Raw genomic sequence first — 14,383 nt, 5'->3', positions numbered from 1 at the left:
GACCAACTACAGAGAAGAGAAATAAAAAACACAAGGACAACATGAAGGGGCGAAATGGGGAGGAAGGAAAAACAACAAGGAGCAAGGGGAGGGGGGAAAGGGGGGAGGAGGGGGCAAAGGGCGTCAAAATGGGGGAGGATGGTGATCCTTGAGTGAGGATAAAAGAGGGTGCCACAAAAGGTTGAGAGCCCACCCCTCATCATGATTAAGATTGGAGGGGTGATTGAAGATCACAATCGCCTCTTTCATTTTTCTCTTAGGGTCTGTTTGGTTTGTGGAATTTAAAAAACCAAGATTTCTACAAACTTTGGTTTAGCCAAATCAAGGTTTTGCAAATCTTCATTTCAATTTTTGGGATTTTACTTGAACCGTTTGTTTCACTTGGAAGATGCATGTGAAGACACATTTTTATGCATAAGCTTGGTGTTGAAGGCAAATTAAAAAAAGTAGTCCAATCTATTATATTTACACTCCTTAAAAAACATAACTAGGTTTTGATTTTTCAATTCCTACTTGCTAGTAGGAAGTTGGAAAACCTAGTTTTGAGGCAAAATTGGAAGTCTGGTATGCTAATTCAATTTTGCCAATTTTGAAACAAACACAAAAATTTTCAAATCTAGATTTTGAAAAAGCTAATTCTTGTCATCTTCCAAGAACCAAATAGACCCTTAAAGAAATTATCTTCTTTGAGAAGAATTTGGGTGTTTTTCAAACAAATGTGATGTTTGGTGGAAGATGAGTGCTCAACCAAAATTGATTTGAGAACTCGCTCATACTTGATGTTATCACTATGCTCCTTAATTCTAGTAACAAATGATCTACCTATTTCACCAATGTAAGGTGATTCACAAGAGCAAGGAATCTTGTAGACACTCAAAGCAAAAAAGTCATCTCTAGAATCTTTGAGAGGGGGTAAACGAGATCTAATAGATGATAAGGGTTTGAAGACACACCAAACTCCTTTTTTCATGAGAACCCTTGTCATTTTGTGAGATATACCTTCAATGAAGGGGAGGAAGAAAGTTGGGTGAGAAAGCGCCTAAGAATGGGCAAGTTTGGGGATGGAAAAGAAAGACCTGGCTTGCTTGAAAGCCTTGGAAATTTTCTTGCTAGAATAACTATTGAGCTTGAAGACATGATGAAGATGGGACAGCTCTAGGTTGACATTGTCATCATCGCAAATATGTAGGGCTCTCAAAGCTAGGGTCTCCAGGACCCCAACTTTCTAGCCTACATAATGATGCGAGGAGGCATGTAGATAAAGGTCAGTGTGAGTGACCTTGCAAAAAACCCAATGCCCAAGGGAGCCATCAAGTTTTTGGAGGAGCCACACATCAAGAAATGAAATACAACCATCAACTTCAACCTCCTTGGTGAAGGTGATGGAGGGGCACAAGTTGTTGAGGTGGGCATGGAACTCCTCCAACTTTTTAAGGCCATGAGGCCAACACACATTAGTGTCATTGACATAGCATTTCCACCATTTAGGGTTGAGATGGAAGGAGTGTAGAGCCATGCCTTCAAAGTGCTTCATATAAAGATTGAAAATGACAAGAGAGAGTGGGGAACCCATTGGCACCCCGTCAACTTGCTCATAGATGACACCTTGGAAGGAGAAAAATGTGGATCCTTACCAAAATGTCATCACTATCCATGTTGGCATCTTTGATGAAGTTCACTAAGTTGGTAGAGTCTTTGATGAAAGAATCACCATTGCCAACAAGAGGCAAGATTAACATAGAGAGAAAGGAAGCTAAAGAATACATGGGAGATCCCATGGTGTCAATGATGGGTCTAAGCAGAACATTCGCTTTATGAATTTTAGGGACCCCATAAATTCGAGGGGTGATCTCTTTGGAGGGTAGAAGATGCATCTTGGTAGTCTCATCAAATGAGGATCTGCCAATTGCCACTCTAACCTATTTAAGGATCCTTACATAGGGAAGATCCTTAAACAGGTTAGAGTGGCAATTGGTAGATTCTCATTTGATGAGACTACCAAGATGTGTCTTCTCCCCTCCAAAGAGATCACCTCTTGAATTTATGGGGTCCCTAAAATTCATAAAGCCAATGTTCTTCTTAGACCCATCATCAACACCATGGGATCTCGCACATATTCTTTAGCTTCCTTTGTTGCTAAGTTAATCTTGCCCCTAGTTGGTAATGGTGATTCTTTCATCAAAGACTCTACCAACTTTTTAAACTTCATCAAAGATGCCAAAGTGGATAGTGGTGAAATTTTGGTAAGCTTTGACGTTGTTTCTTCGTTCACCAAGGTCCTAATTCCTGACTCTATTGAGATTATCAAGGTCAAATTCAATGACAAGGTCACCTCTCTAGTAGAGTTGTGCTTGAGATCCACATTTTTCTCCTTCCAAGGTGTCATCTATGAGCAAGTTGACGGGGTGGCAATGGGTTCCTCACTCTCTCCTATCATTGCCTATCTTTATATGGAGCACTTTGAAGATACGACTTTGCACTCTTTCTACCTCAAACCTAAATGGTGGAAATGCTATGTCGATGACACTAATGTGTGTTGGCCTCATGGCCTTAACAACTTGGAGGAGTTATGTGTCCACCTCAACAAATTTTCCCCGTCCATCACCTTCACCAAGGAGGTTGAAGTTGATGGTTGTATTTTGTTTCTTGATGTGTGGCTCCTTCAAAAACCTAATGGCTCCCTTCGGTGTTAGGTTTTTCACAAGGCCACTCACACTGACCTTTATCTACATGCCTTCTTGCATCATCACCTATGCTAGAAAGTTGGGGTCCTGAAGATGCTAGCTTTGAGAGCCCTATGTATTTGTGATGATGACAATGTCCATCTAGAGCTATCTCATCTTTGTCACATCTTCAGGCTCAATGGGTATTCTAGCAAGAAAATTTCAAAATCTTTCAAGCAATCCAGGTCTTTGCTTTCCATCGCCAAACCTGCCTATTCTCAGGGGCTTTCTCACTTGACTTCCTTCCTCCCCTTTGTTAAAGGTCTCTCTCAAAAAATCACAAGGATTCTCATGAAAAAAGGAGTCCAGTGTGCCTTAAAACCTTCATCCTCCATTAGATCCCATTTACCCCCTCTCAAAGACTCTAGAGATGACTTTTCTACTTCAGGTGTCTAGAATATTTCTTGGTCTTGTGGATCACCTTACATTGGTGAAACAAGCATATCATTTGTTACTAGAATTAAGGAGCATAGTGTTGACTTCAAGCATGAGCAGGTTCTCAAATCAGCTTTGGCCGAGCACTCATCTTCCACCAAAAATCACATTTATTTGGGAAACACCCAAATTCTTCTCAAAGAAGATAATTTCTTTAAGAGAAAAGTGAAAGAGGTGATTGCAATCTTCAATCACCTCTCCAATATTAATCGTGATGAGGGGTGGGCTCTCAACCTTTCATGGCACCCTGTTTTATCCTCACTCAATGATCACCATCCTCCTCCCTTTTGACCCTTCTACCCCCTCCTCCCCCCCTCCTCCCCCCTTCCCTTGCTCCTTCTCAATGTTTGTCCTTCCTCCTCGTTTCTCCCCTTTGTGTTGTCCTTGTGTTTTTTCTTTCTCTTCTCCATAGTTGATCCCCTTTGTTCATCTCTCGGCCCCCTTCCCTTTGACCTTCCTATTTTTGACTAGGTGTGGGTGGCTCTTTGGATTGCTCACTCTCAGCCCCCCCACTCCTCCTCATCCTTGTACATGTTGTTTTGAGGTCTATCTTCTTTGTTAGGTTTTTATGAATTCTTTCTTCTTCCTTTTCTTCCTTATTCATTTATGATTATTTTTCCATATATAATAGTATATATATTAACTAATGCATGTTTTATTTTTATTTTTATTATCACACACACACACACACACACACACACACACACACACACACACACACACAAATATATAGAAAAGTCTATGCCAATGAATATGAAAGCACACCTATATATATGTAAGGCCCCTTCCCTAGTACCCTATTATAAAACTTAATAACACAAATATGATTAGAGCTAGGATGATTAAGGAGATGAGATGTCATGTTTCCATCTGTTGTGTATAGAATGTAAATTATATATTGTTACCATAAATTGTATGATAGAATGATGGTAAGAAGGTTTTGGGATTTAGGTATGTCATGATTGGCATTTTCCTCATGATTGGCATTTTCCATATCAATAATGAACTTGAGATCTTATTGAGATTAATATATACATTTTAGTTATTGTTGTGCTAAATACCCTATTGGGAATTACATTAGGTTGATAAGCTGAGACCCTACGATATAAAGGCTCGAGAAGTCGTAACTTAGAAATTGTGTTGATGGGTTCCTAATATATTATGGTCTATTAGGATAATTGAATTAGATGGTTATTATGGAAAGATGAACCAACACTCACTCTTGTGAATATTACTAATAGTCATAGATGATAGTTGTTATAAATTGAATAAGGGTCTACATGATAGAACTCGATATAATATAATGTAATGAGTTTATTATTGTGCAAGTAGTGTTAGGTGGATATGTTGATATTCATGGGGATGGATTTTGTGGCCCAATAAAATTTGATGGATTTATTCTATGATTGATTTTAAGACTATGTGACAATGCAAACATCCTAATTACTTGACATAATTGATACACCTTATAATGTATTATCTCATAATAATAATGGGGTACTAATAGTAAGAAAATTATATTTAATTGAATCAAGGATATTAGTTGTGATGTTTACATTTTGGTGATTTTGACCAAAGATATGTGTTCAAAACTAATTTTCATGCTGGTTTATTTAATGATATGGATTCAACATTTCATCATTATGATAGGAAATGGATTACAATGTGGTTTATTATGTTAATTAGATCATTTGACTAGATATTAATGTTGATATGTAAATTCTAATATTTTAATGTTTTAAAGGCTTTATATGAAAATGACTAGAAAATAAAATTGATTATTATGTTAAGGTGAATTAGTTAATATGAAATTGTCATGCACCTATATACATGTATTTTATATGATTTTTCATTGGGTCACTGATGTTCAAGTTTAGTGTGCAAGCAATTGAACCATGGAATTTATTTGGGGAAACAAGGCCCAAACTTATGTGGACACAATTTAGCCAAGGAGAATCTTTGAAAGGTTCAAAGAGCCTTTTTGTAATTTGTTTATTTCGTAAATGTAAGCTTGCCTGTGTGTGATAAGTTTAATCCCATAAATACATTAGGGACATGTCATGGTGATGTATAATGTGTTTTAAATGTGTCACTTAACACTTGTAATTGTTATGTTTTGATGACATGTCACCTATGGTTTTGGTCATAGTTACACTTAACCTTAAATTTATTAATTTTAAAAAGATTAAGTAAATCCACTTGGCTAAAGGATAGAATGGGTCACCATCAAGAGAAACTCGAATTCAAACTTGACAAAGATTTCAGATGGTCAATACATGGTCCCAAATTCCCATTTTTGTCAAAATAAGCTACCCATATGTCATAATAAAATGCTAGGGGCCTAAATTTGACCATTTTATTGTTTAGCTAGCCTAGGGGACCTCTTAACCAATGCATTCTTCCACCAATTCAAAAATTGAGTTGTCCCATTAGTTCACCCCCATCTTCCCTTTTAGTCTAAAGTAACAAATTTGGTAGAGACAAAGTTGTAAGAGATAGTGGCTTGATATTTTTGCCAAAAAGAGATAGTGGGAGAGTTCTTTTAGTGGACTTGGACAAACTAGTGGGGTGTTCACCCACTCTCTAAGTTTAGAGAAAACTAGGGTTATGGAGGAAAGACTAAGGAGAAGGGAGCTCTTCATCAGCTGTAATTTCCTTTAGCTTGGACCAAGATTGGTGCCCATTCCATGACCTTCTTTTTCACTTGCATAATGGTGTTGTAATCTTGTTAAATTGTTGTTTGTTAAATCAGGTTTTGTGTTGTGTTGAGGTGATTATAGATTTTGTTGCATTCATTTTCTTTGGATTTCTCTCTTTGTTCTTGTTATTGAGTGTTGATTGTAATGGGTGTGAAGGCTTCACTCACCCTTGGGAGGGAAGAGATGCCTTGGGTGAAGGGGTTAGTTGGGCTCAACATTAAAGTTGAGAGGTTTTCCTCTTGGAGAGGGTTTTACTATTCATGGAGTATGGACTCCATTGAAGCCATATGCCTTATTTTTTATTATGCAAGGTATAAGTGGATCTATGTGATGAGGAAGATGTATTTTGATAGTCTTGAAGAGGCATTTGTATTATGGGAGGTACAAGTGTATTGATGTGATGAGGAGCATATATTTTGATAACCTTGGAGAGACATTTTGTGCAATTGAAAATGCATATGTACATATGGATATGGGATTCTCCTCTTTAGAGAGTCCATCTTCACCCATTGTTTCATGATTTCAATGGTGAATCATTGTGTTAAGCCTTGGAAGGGAGTTTACAGGTGTGGTGACTATATGTTGTATGCATTGTTGGTGCTTGAGTGTAACCTATTTGAGTCTTGTTTCCCTAGCTCGGCAGATGGCTTCTTAGAATCCTAGGATGGAAGGTAAGCCTCCATGGTTCTTGGTTTTATGTTCTTTTTGTAGGTTTATGAGAATGGGATCTATGAAAAAATTTATCATTTTACCCTTAGTACTATTGAAAAATCAAGTGTTGTGAAGAAGTCAATCCTTTCTATGTCATTTTGTAATGTGTTGTGATAGAAAATCCTCCATTGTTATTCTTTGTAATGTAAGGGAGATTTAACCCTTATTGTATATTATTGTGAATGTGTTAAGTTAGATTTGATATCAACATATAATTGGTATTGTAAGAAAAGATGGTATCATCTACATAGTGGCTTAGGAAGAAAATAAATAACATCATATAAAGGAATACCAATTGTATGTAGTTCATGTTTTGTAAATGACTTAGTTGATTTTATAATTGTTTAGGTTCAAATGTAAACATGGTTGAATTCATAGTTACAAGTGGGTAAATGAGAATGATCTTTTATTTTTATAATTTAAGGGATTTCATTTGGTTCATTTAGACATTCAAATAGATGTATTGATCTCAAGACTCCCTATAACAAAACTTGAGTAAGAAAAAGAAGAAGTTAAGAAGTCATTTGATAAGTATATTCAAAACAACCCATGGCCTAGAATTATACATTTTGTTCTTTGGATTTTGTATGAGTAGTAGAAAATAATCCCTCTTATTATAGACCATTAAGAATATTCTTAAAAGATACTTTTATAAAAAAGTAAAACAATAAAATCTAATTAGCTAGATAATCTTCCACACCCATTCACCTTTCTCATGCTCAAGCGAAAACCAAGGAATAATGTTATGTTGACCCTAAGTCAACCCTCATCTTTCCTGAAGTTTAATTATAATAAAGATATAAATAATAATTAAAAAATTACTTCTTCCACCTTTCTTAGGCATGCTCACATGGAAAGTACAAAAGCTTGCAGCAGTTTGAAAAGAATGTGTCTCGCCACCTTGTGATGTACGTGGCCCTATGATTAGGTATGGTCAAGGGCACTAAAAAAAAACAAGTATAATCCAACTTTGTTAGGCTTGGGAAGGTACAAAATTGGGAGCTACTAACACTCCCACCCTTCCAAAGATGCCCTTGGCCAACCTCCCCTTCCTTCAGACCACCTACATCGCCCTTGCTATGTATGCCAAAGCCTAGGTGAGGAGATGATTGCGAAAGGGGGTGCTTGCATATCTTTTTTGTAAAGGTGGTGGGCATTTTTTAAAATGGGTTTTCACCACCCTCCTCTCCCCTTTTCCATGAGCACATCCAAGGGCCACCAAGGATGGGATGTTGCATCCCATCCTCTATACATGTGCCAACTAGGCACTTTACACTTTGGCCAATGAATTTATGGGATAAGAATGTATGAGGCATTAGAAAAAGGTAAGCGAGACAGGGTTGTTGGAATTTGACCATGGGAGGCCACATGGACCTTGGGGAGAGTGTGAGATTGAGTCATGTAGGGGACAACAAGAAAAAAAAGGAGGAACCTAGGATAGTGTGAAGTGCTTAGGAATAGAAAGTTAGTGGGAAGTGGGGATAGTTAGTAGAGTTACATTCTTTCATTGTTTGGTTAGTTAGTATGATCAATAAGATTTTATTTTCTCTTTAGTGGTCAGCTATTCTTTTTGTTTAGTAGTAGTAAGCATTAGTAATAGAAGATTTATATATGAAATCTAAGTTAGAATGATATTATAAATCTAAATAGTAAATGTAATAGTATAGCGATATCGTTATATTAATTAGTAGATAATGTCTTAGATGGTTAGTATGTGTAGTGTAGGAAATATTCATAAGTAAATCGGATTACCTATTAAGATTTCATTGTAAGGTAAATAAATAAGTTACATTTGAATCAAGAATAGGTTAGTAATTTTATAAACATTAATTAATTGTTGGCAATAGGTTGATAGATTGTTAATGCATGATAAATAAATTTAAGAATAGAAACATAGTTGGTTATTAATAGATTTTCAATTTGTAATTATTGATAGTTGAAAATTCTAGATTAGTTGTGATAGTTGAGAAATTGGCATTAGTATGGGGTAGTAATTATTTGCATTAACATTTTTATAGTTATGAATTGCATATTAACTCTATGCAATTTAATCAAACTATAATATGGTAAAACATGAAATGTAATAAAAATTGTTTTGGGGATGAAGTAAAATGTCATTATTAATGGAGTACCCTTAGAATATAATATTATTATATAACCCTAGCAAACTATTGTCAGTAGTGACATAGCTTGTGAAAGTAAAGCCATCCGTCGATGATGGTAAGTAGATCGAGAAATTTAGTCAGTATAGTTTCAATTTAGTTCTATATATATATATATATATATATATATATATATATATATATATATATATATATATATATATATATATTAGTGGTTGTTTTGTAAATGAACAAGATAAGGCCATAGTATCGTAAGTAGGCACAACATCTTGGAAGTTAGAGATGTTAGTAATTGGACCAGCTACCTCATAACTTGAGGGAAGGTAAGATAGTCAAGATCATTATATTGGATTGGTGAATTAACTATGTCACTCATGGTGTATAGTATGGCTACGTACACACTTATAACAAGGATCTTAAACCTAGTAACCTTACCCTCGATACCAAGTTCTAGTTCATACCTAGTGGAATGCCCTATCATGATGCTTAATAATCCCTAATGAAATCAAACATCAAGGACTTTAATGTTGAGTCCTTCCTATGTAAAATCATGTCATGGTATCTACTAATCCCAGAGGTCGATTAGGATAGATTCTCCCACCCACCTAGTTCATATCTTTTCAGTTAAGGTTAAGGGTATGTTGCAATGATATAAACATAACTGATAGACATCTCAAACTCTCGACCATACACTAACCTAGCTAGCAATATATTGTTCCTTCTTGTGAGAATCCCTAAATTATCTCTTTATAAAAAAATAAAAATAAAAATTGTAGTTATGTTTTGCCCTATAATTTTTGGGCATGACTATATATATATATATATATATATATATATATATATATATATATATATATATATATATATATATATATATATATGTTCTTTCTTATTTATTTAGTGTTGCTTATTTTTATTTTATTTTTCTCTCCTATTAGGATCTTTATTTTATTTTTTGACTTGTTTTGATTTTTTGTATTTTTGTGTGTTTCTTTTGCTTTTGTGATTTTCTCTCATTGTCTTTTTCTTATTATTAAGATGATTATTATTTCTAATTTTAATTTTTAACTTTAATTTTTAATTTTTAATTTTTTTTTAATTTATTATCATTATTGTTGTTATTGTTGTTATTTTTATTATCATATTTTATTATTTTTTATTATTACTATCATTATATATATTATATTATTTTTATTATTTTTAAAATTCAATTCAACTTTTTTATCAGTATTATTATTAGTATTATTTGTATTATTAATTATATATATGCACACACACATGTGTGTGTGTATACACTTAGATATATATGTATATATGCATATATTTACACACACACACACACACACACACACACACACACACACACACACACACACACACACACACACACATGCACATAGAATACATTTATGTATGTGTATATACAATCTATATATATACATATATTTGTCAGTGTTTATACTTTCAGCATTTTTGTTTATTATATTCGTATACATACATCTCTAGATATTGCATTTTTATATCTTATGCTAGTATATAGGTGTAATATAGATATATATACTTACACATATATATTTATACGTATATATATATTATTGTTATTTTTTTATATTTTATATTTATATATTTTAATTTTCCTCTTTTAATGTCTAAATGCATTGTTTATTAGTATTTTGTTTGGGTAATTAAACTTTTTCTCTTGGGTCTTTCTTCACTTCTTTTGGTTGGTTTCAATTTTGACCTTGGGCTAATTTGTTCTTCCTTTTCTCTTTAGTTTATTTCTTCTCTTTTTCTTTTTCTTTGCTTCTCACACTTCTCTCAATCTTTGTGCCCTCCTTATTATCCCACTTTCCCCACTCTTCTTATACTCCTTTGGTTTGCAATCATATTCTTTATGACATTCTTACACTCTCTCATCCTGATGATGGATCACGGAGTATGACTTGAAATGTTGATGGTTAAAAAATTTCACAATCTTGGCCAATAAAGATAGTTACATAATTCATGGATTGTGGAAATCTCCTAACTGTAAAAGATAGATGTCAACACCAAGGACCCCTCCACAGAATTGGATAGCTGAAAGAAGAAACAAATCAATAATGCACTATGCAAGAACACTAATGATGGAGAAAGGTGTATCACAAAAATATTGGAGAGAAGTGGTTAGTGTATATGAGCAATTTTAGTATGCTAATAGAAACCAAATTTAAATAAAGCTTCTACAAACTAAATAAAATTCATAAACTTCAAGATAGACTAAGATGAGCTCTCAATTGAGAATATGAGCCATTAATGGGCTCTTTCAATGAGAAGCTCTCTTGTTGAGTAGCTTTGTCTAAATAGATAGGATGTATGCTCAAGCTTTATGCTTCAAAAAGGGCTTCAAATGGAGTTGGAATTTGGGTGTGAGTGTATGGTTTTGATGTAAAATGGCTTCTTAAAATGGCATTATGACTTTACTTCATGGATTGTGTTAAAATGGCTTGGGAGAGGATTCCTTAAATAGGCAAAGGGCTTGAGGGATCAAGGGCTAGGATGCAAGGATGGGGAAAAGCTCATGGAGGGCTCAAATTGCATGAGAGGAGAGCACATGGATTGTGCTTCCTTACAGCCAATCAGAGAGTGACACATGTCATAGGGTGAGAGGATGGAGAAAAGGGGAAGGATGAGTCAACAAAGGAGGCTCAAGGGATGAAATCTTCATAAAGACCCTCATAATGGCTTGTAAGAGCAATGAAAGGGCTTTGGAAGAGTCATTTATGGCCTAGTGGGCTTCATAAAGTTTTATGGTTGGGATATTTTGAGGGAGATGAGAGAAATTTCAACTTGGGCTTGATTAGGAAGGTTTTAAGCTTGCTTAGGCTTGTGCAAATGATTAGAGGATGGATTAGGATGGTTTAGGATTAGCTTAGGGATAGGCAAGTGGATGGTATTTAATGAGGGTGGGTAAAGGAGGAGATATTTGTTAACTTTGGCTTGGGTTAGTAAGTTTTAACCCATGTTTAGGGAATGTGACAAGGTTAGGAGGGGATTAGGATTAGGTTTAAAGACATCTTCTAGAAGAATCTAGACTTTGGATGAGGATAAAGACTTTCTAGAATAGTCTAGAACTTCCTAGGATGAGGATAAATTATATTTTTAGGAAATAAATAAAGTTTTATTTATTTCAAGGGTTTGGGTTGAGGAGATGGTATGTACACTGAAAAAAGCTCTTTATGGATTGAAGTGAGCACCAAGAGCATGGTATGAAAGGTTACATAACTATTTAGTGAAAATTGGTTTTGAGAGGAGAAATGATCACAAAAATCTATATTTGAAGTATGGCAAGAAAAATGAAGTACTATTACCTGAGATATTTGTTGATGATATCATATTTAGAGGAAGAAAGGCATTATGTAAGTCATTTTTTGCTGAAATGAAAAAGGAATTTAAAATGTCTATGTTTGGTAAAATCAAATTTTTTGTTGGATTACAAGTATGTCAAATGAAGTTTGGTATTTTCATTTCACAAACCAAATACATCAAGGAAATATTGAAGACTTCTGGTATGGAAGATTCAAGTCTAGTGAGTACACCTATGTCTACAGGACATAAACTATCTAAGCACGATGATTTTATTGATGTAAACCAAACCCTATATAGATTCATGATAGGAAAATTGCAATATGTTGTTCACAGAAGACCATATATTGCATTGTTAGTTGGGATAGCTGCTAGATTTTTTGCAAATCCTAAAGAGGATCACATGATGGCTATAAAAAGGATAATGAGATATCTAAAAGGTACAGAAGAATATGGATTATACTACAAGAGAAGTGATAGATTTGAACTGAAGGTTTTTATTGACTCAAACTAGGAAGGAAATATTGATGATAGGAAAAACACTAGTGGAGGTGCATTCTTTCTAGGAAAGAAATTGGTGTCATGGACAATCAAGAAATAGAATTGTATTTCCCAATCACCATTTAAAGCCGAGTATGTGGTAGCTACAGTTAATTGTTCAAATATAATGTAAATTAAGCAATTGTTGAAAGGAAACAAAGAAGAGATTACAGATCTAGTAGTTATCTATTGTGATAATACAATTGCTATTAACATGTCAAAGAATCCAATGATGCACACTAAGACAAAAAACATTGCTATCAAGTATCACTACTCGAGAGAATTAGTTCAAGACAAAGAAGTGAAGCTAGAATACATGAATACAAAGGAATATATTGTTGACATATTCATAAAATCATTGCATGATGTATGATAAAAAAATCATTCTACACAGTGGTACAATACAACTCTACTTTGGGACATGACTAAGGTAGAATAATTTAGTAAAACATAAAAGATCAGTCATAGAAAGATGACAATTATCAGCCAACCATGCAATAGATACATAATTCAAATGTATGAAGAATTTGAACTTGAGACAACTCCAAGTCTTTGGTATTGTTGTCAAAGAGGGAGAGATTACTGATATATATATAAATTGAAGAAAAAAGAGGGAGAGATAAATGAAAAAGGGAGAGATTACTAAGAAGTCACAAGATTACTAAGAAAAGAAAGATAAACCTTAGAGAGAGAAACAATCATGAAAGAGAGCAAATTGATAGAGGGAGTCTAAAAGTTTGAATGGATGAGAATCAAAATGAAACTAATGATAGTGGTCACTCATTGAAGTTGATTGTTTTGAATTGTATGGTAATTAAGTTATTGTTAGTATTTAAGATATTTGAGATGCTGCCATCAATGAAAAAGAGGGAGATTTTTGCAAACTTACAATTGGAACAATTGTTGTTTTCTCATTGATGTCAAATCTATGGATGAGACATATAGTTACCTAATCTAAATATCATACCTATTTGATTGATGAAGAGGATTTGAGTGTTACTCATTACTATAGCACCTAGATGAAAGGTTGAATTTATGAAAATGAGTTAAAATAGACATTTGATTAGATAGATTTTGATTAAGAAAAGAAATTGTTTATGTCAAGGAAGCTAAGCCTGGTTGAGCAAAAGAGTAAAATACCAAGGAGTGCCGAGTAATACTAGTGTCAACTAAGCTATAGTTAGTGTTGATAAAATCTAGTGTTTATGGAGCATTATCATCGACTGAGACAATTATTTGATGCTACGATAGAAATCTTAAACAATAACCTAGTATTTTAGTATTGACCAAGTGTCAGAATTTAGTGATTGCCAAGTGACAGTAAAAGATCAAATTCAAAGAAATTGTAAGATCAAGATGACTCAGTTGATTTATTTAGAGATGTGAAACATGTTGAAGATAAGATTGATGAGTTGGATGATTAAATTCAAGGTGATGATTAGGTAAAGACCTAACAGAAGGATTCTATAGAAGTTTCTAGAGGATGATCAAGAAGATATACAGATACATTGAATCTAATTGTAAACTCTAAAATCTATGGTGGATGTAGAAAATGATAAAGCACAACTTTCCTATTTAAGGTAATACATAATCAAACATGTGGTGCCTAGTCCAACCCCAACTAGTGTGTTTGCAAGTTTGTATGTGAAGGAAGTCATTTAGAGAAAGGTTGATCAGAAACACATAAGTGAGTGAATGAAAAGCTAAAAGAGAAATGCTTGCAAATGTGATGTTGTTGTTGATAAGTGAATTCAAGAAGAAGGCTTAACTGTTGATGAGAAGAGTGGACTAATTTCTTGAAGGGTGTCCA

This window comes from Cupressus sempervirens, chromosome 8, assembly GCF_028749045.1.
Source record: "Cupressus sempervirens isolate cs-2001-9-10 chromosome 8, ASM2874904v1, whole genome shotgun sequence".
Lineage (NCBI taxonomy): Eukaryota > Viridiplantae > Streptophyta > Pinopsida > Cupressales > Cupressaceae > Cupressus > Cupressus sempervirens.
Note: the sequence above shows the minus strand (reverse complement) of the source record.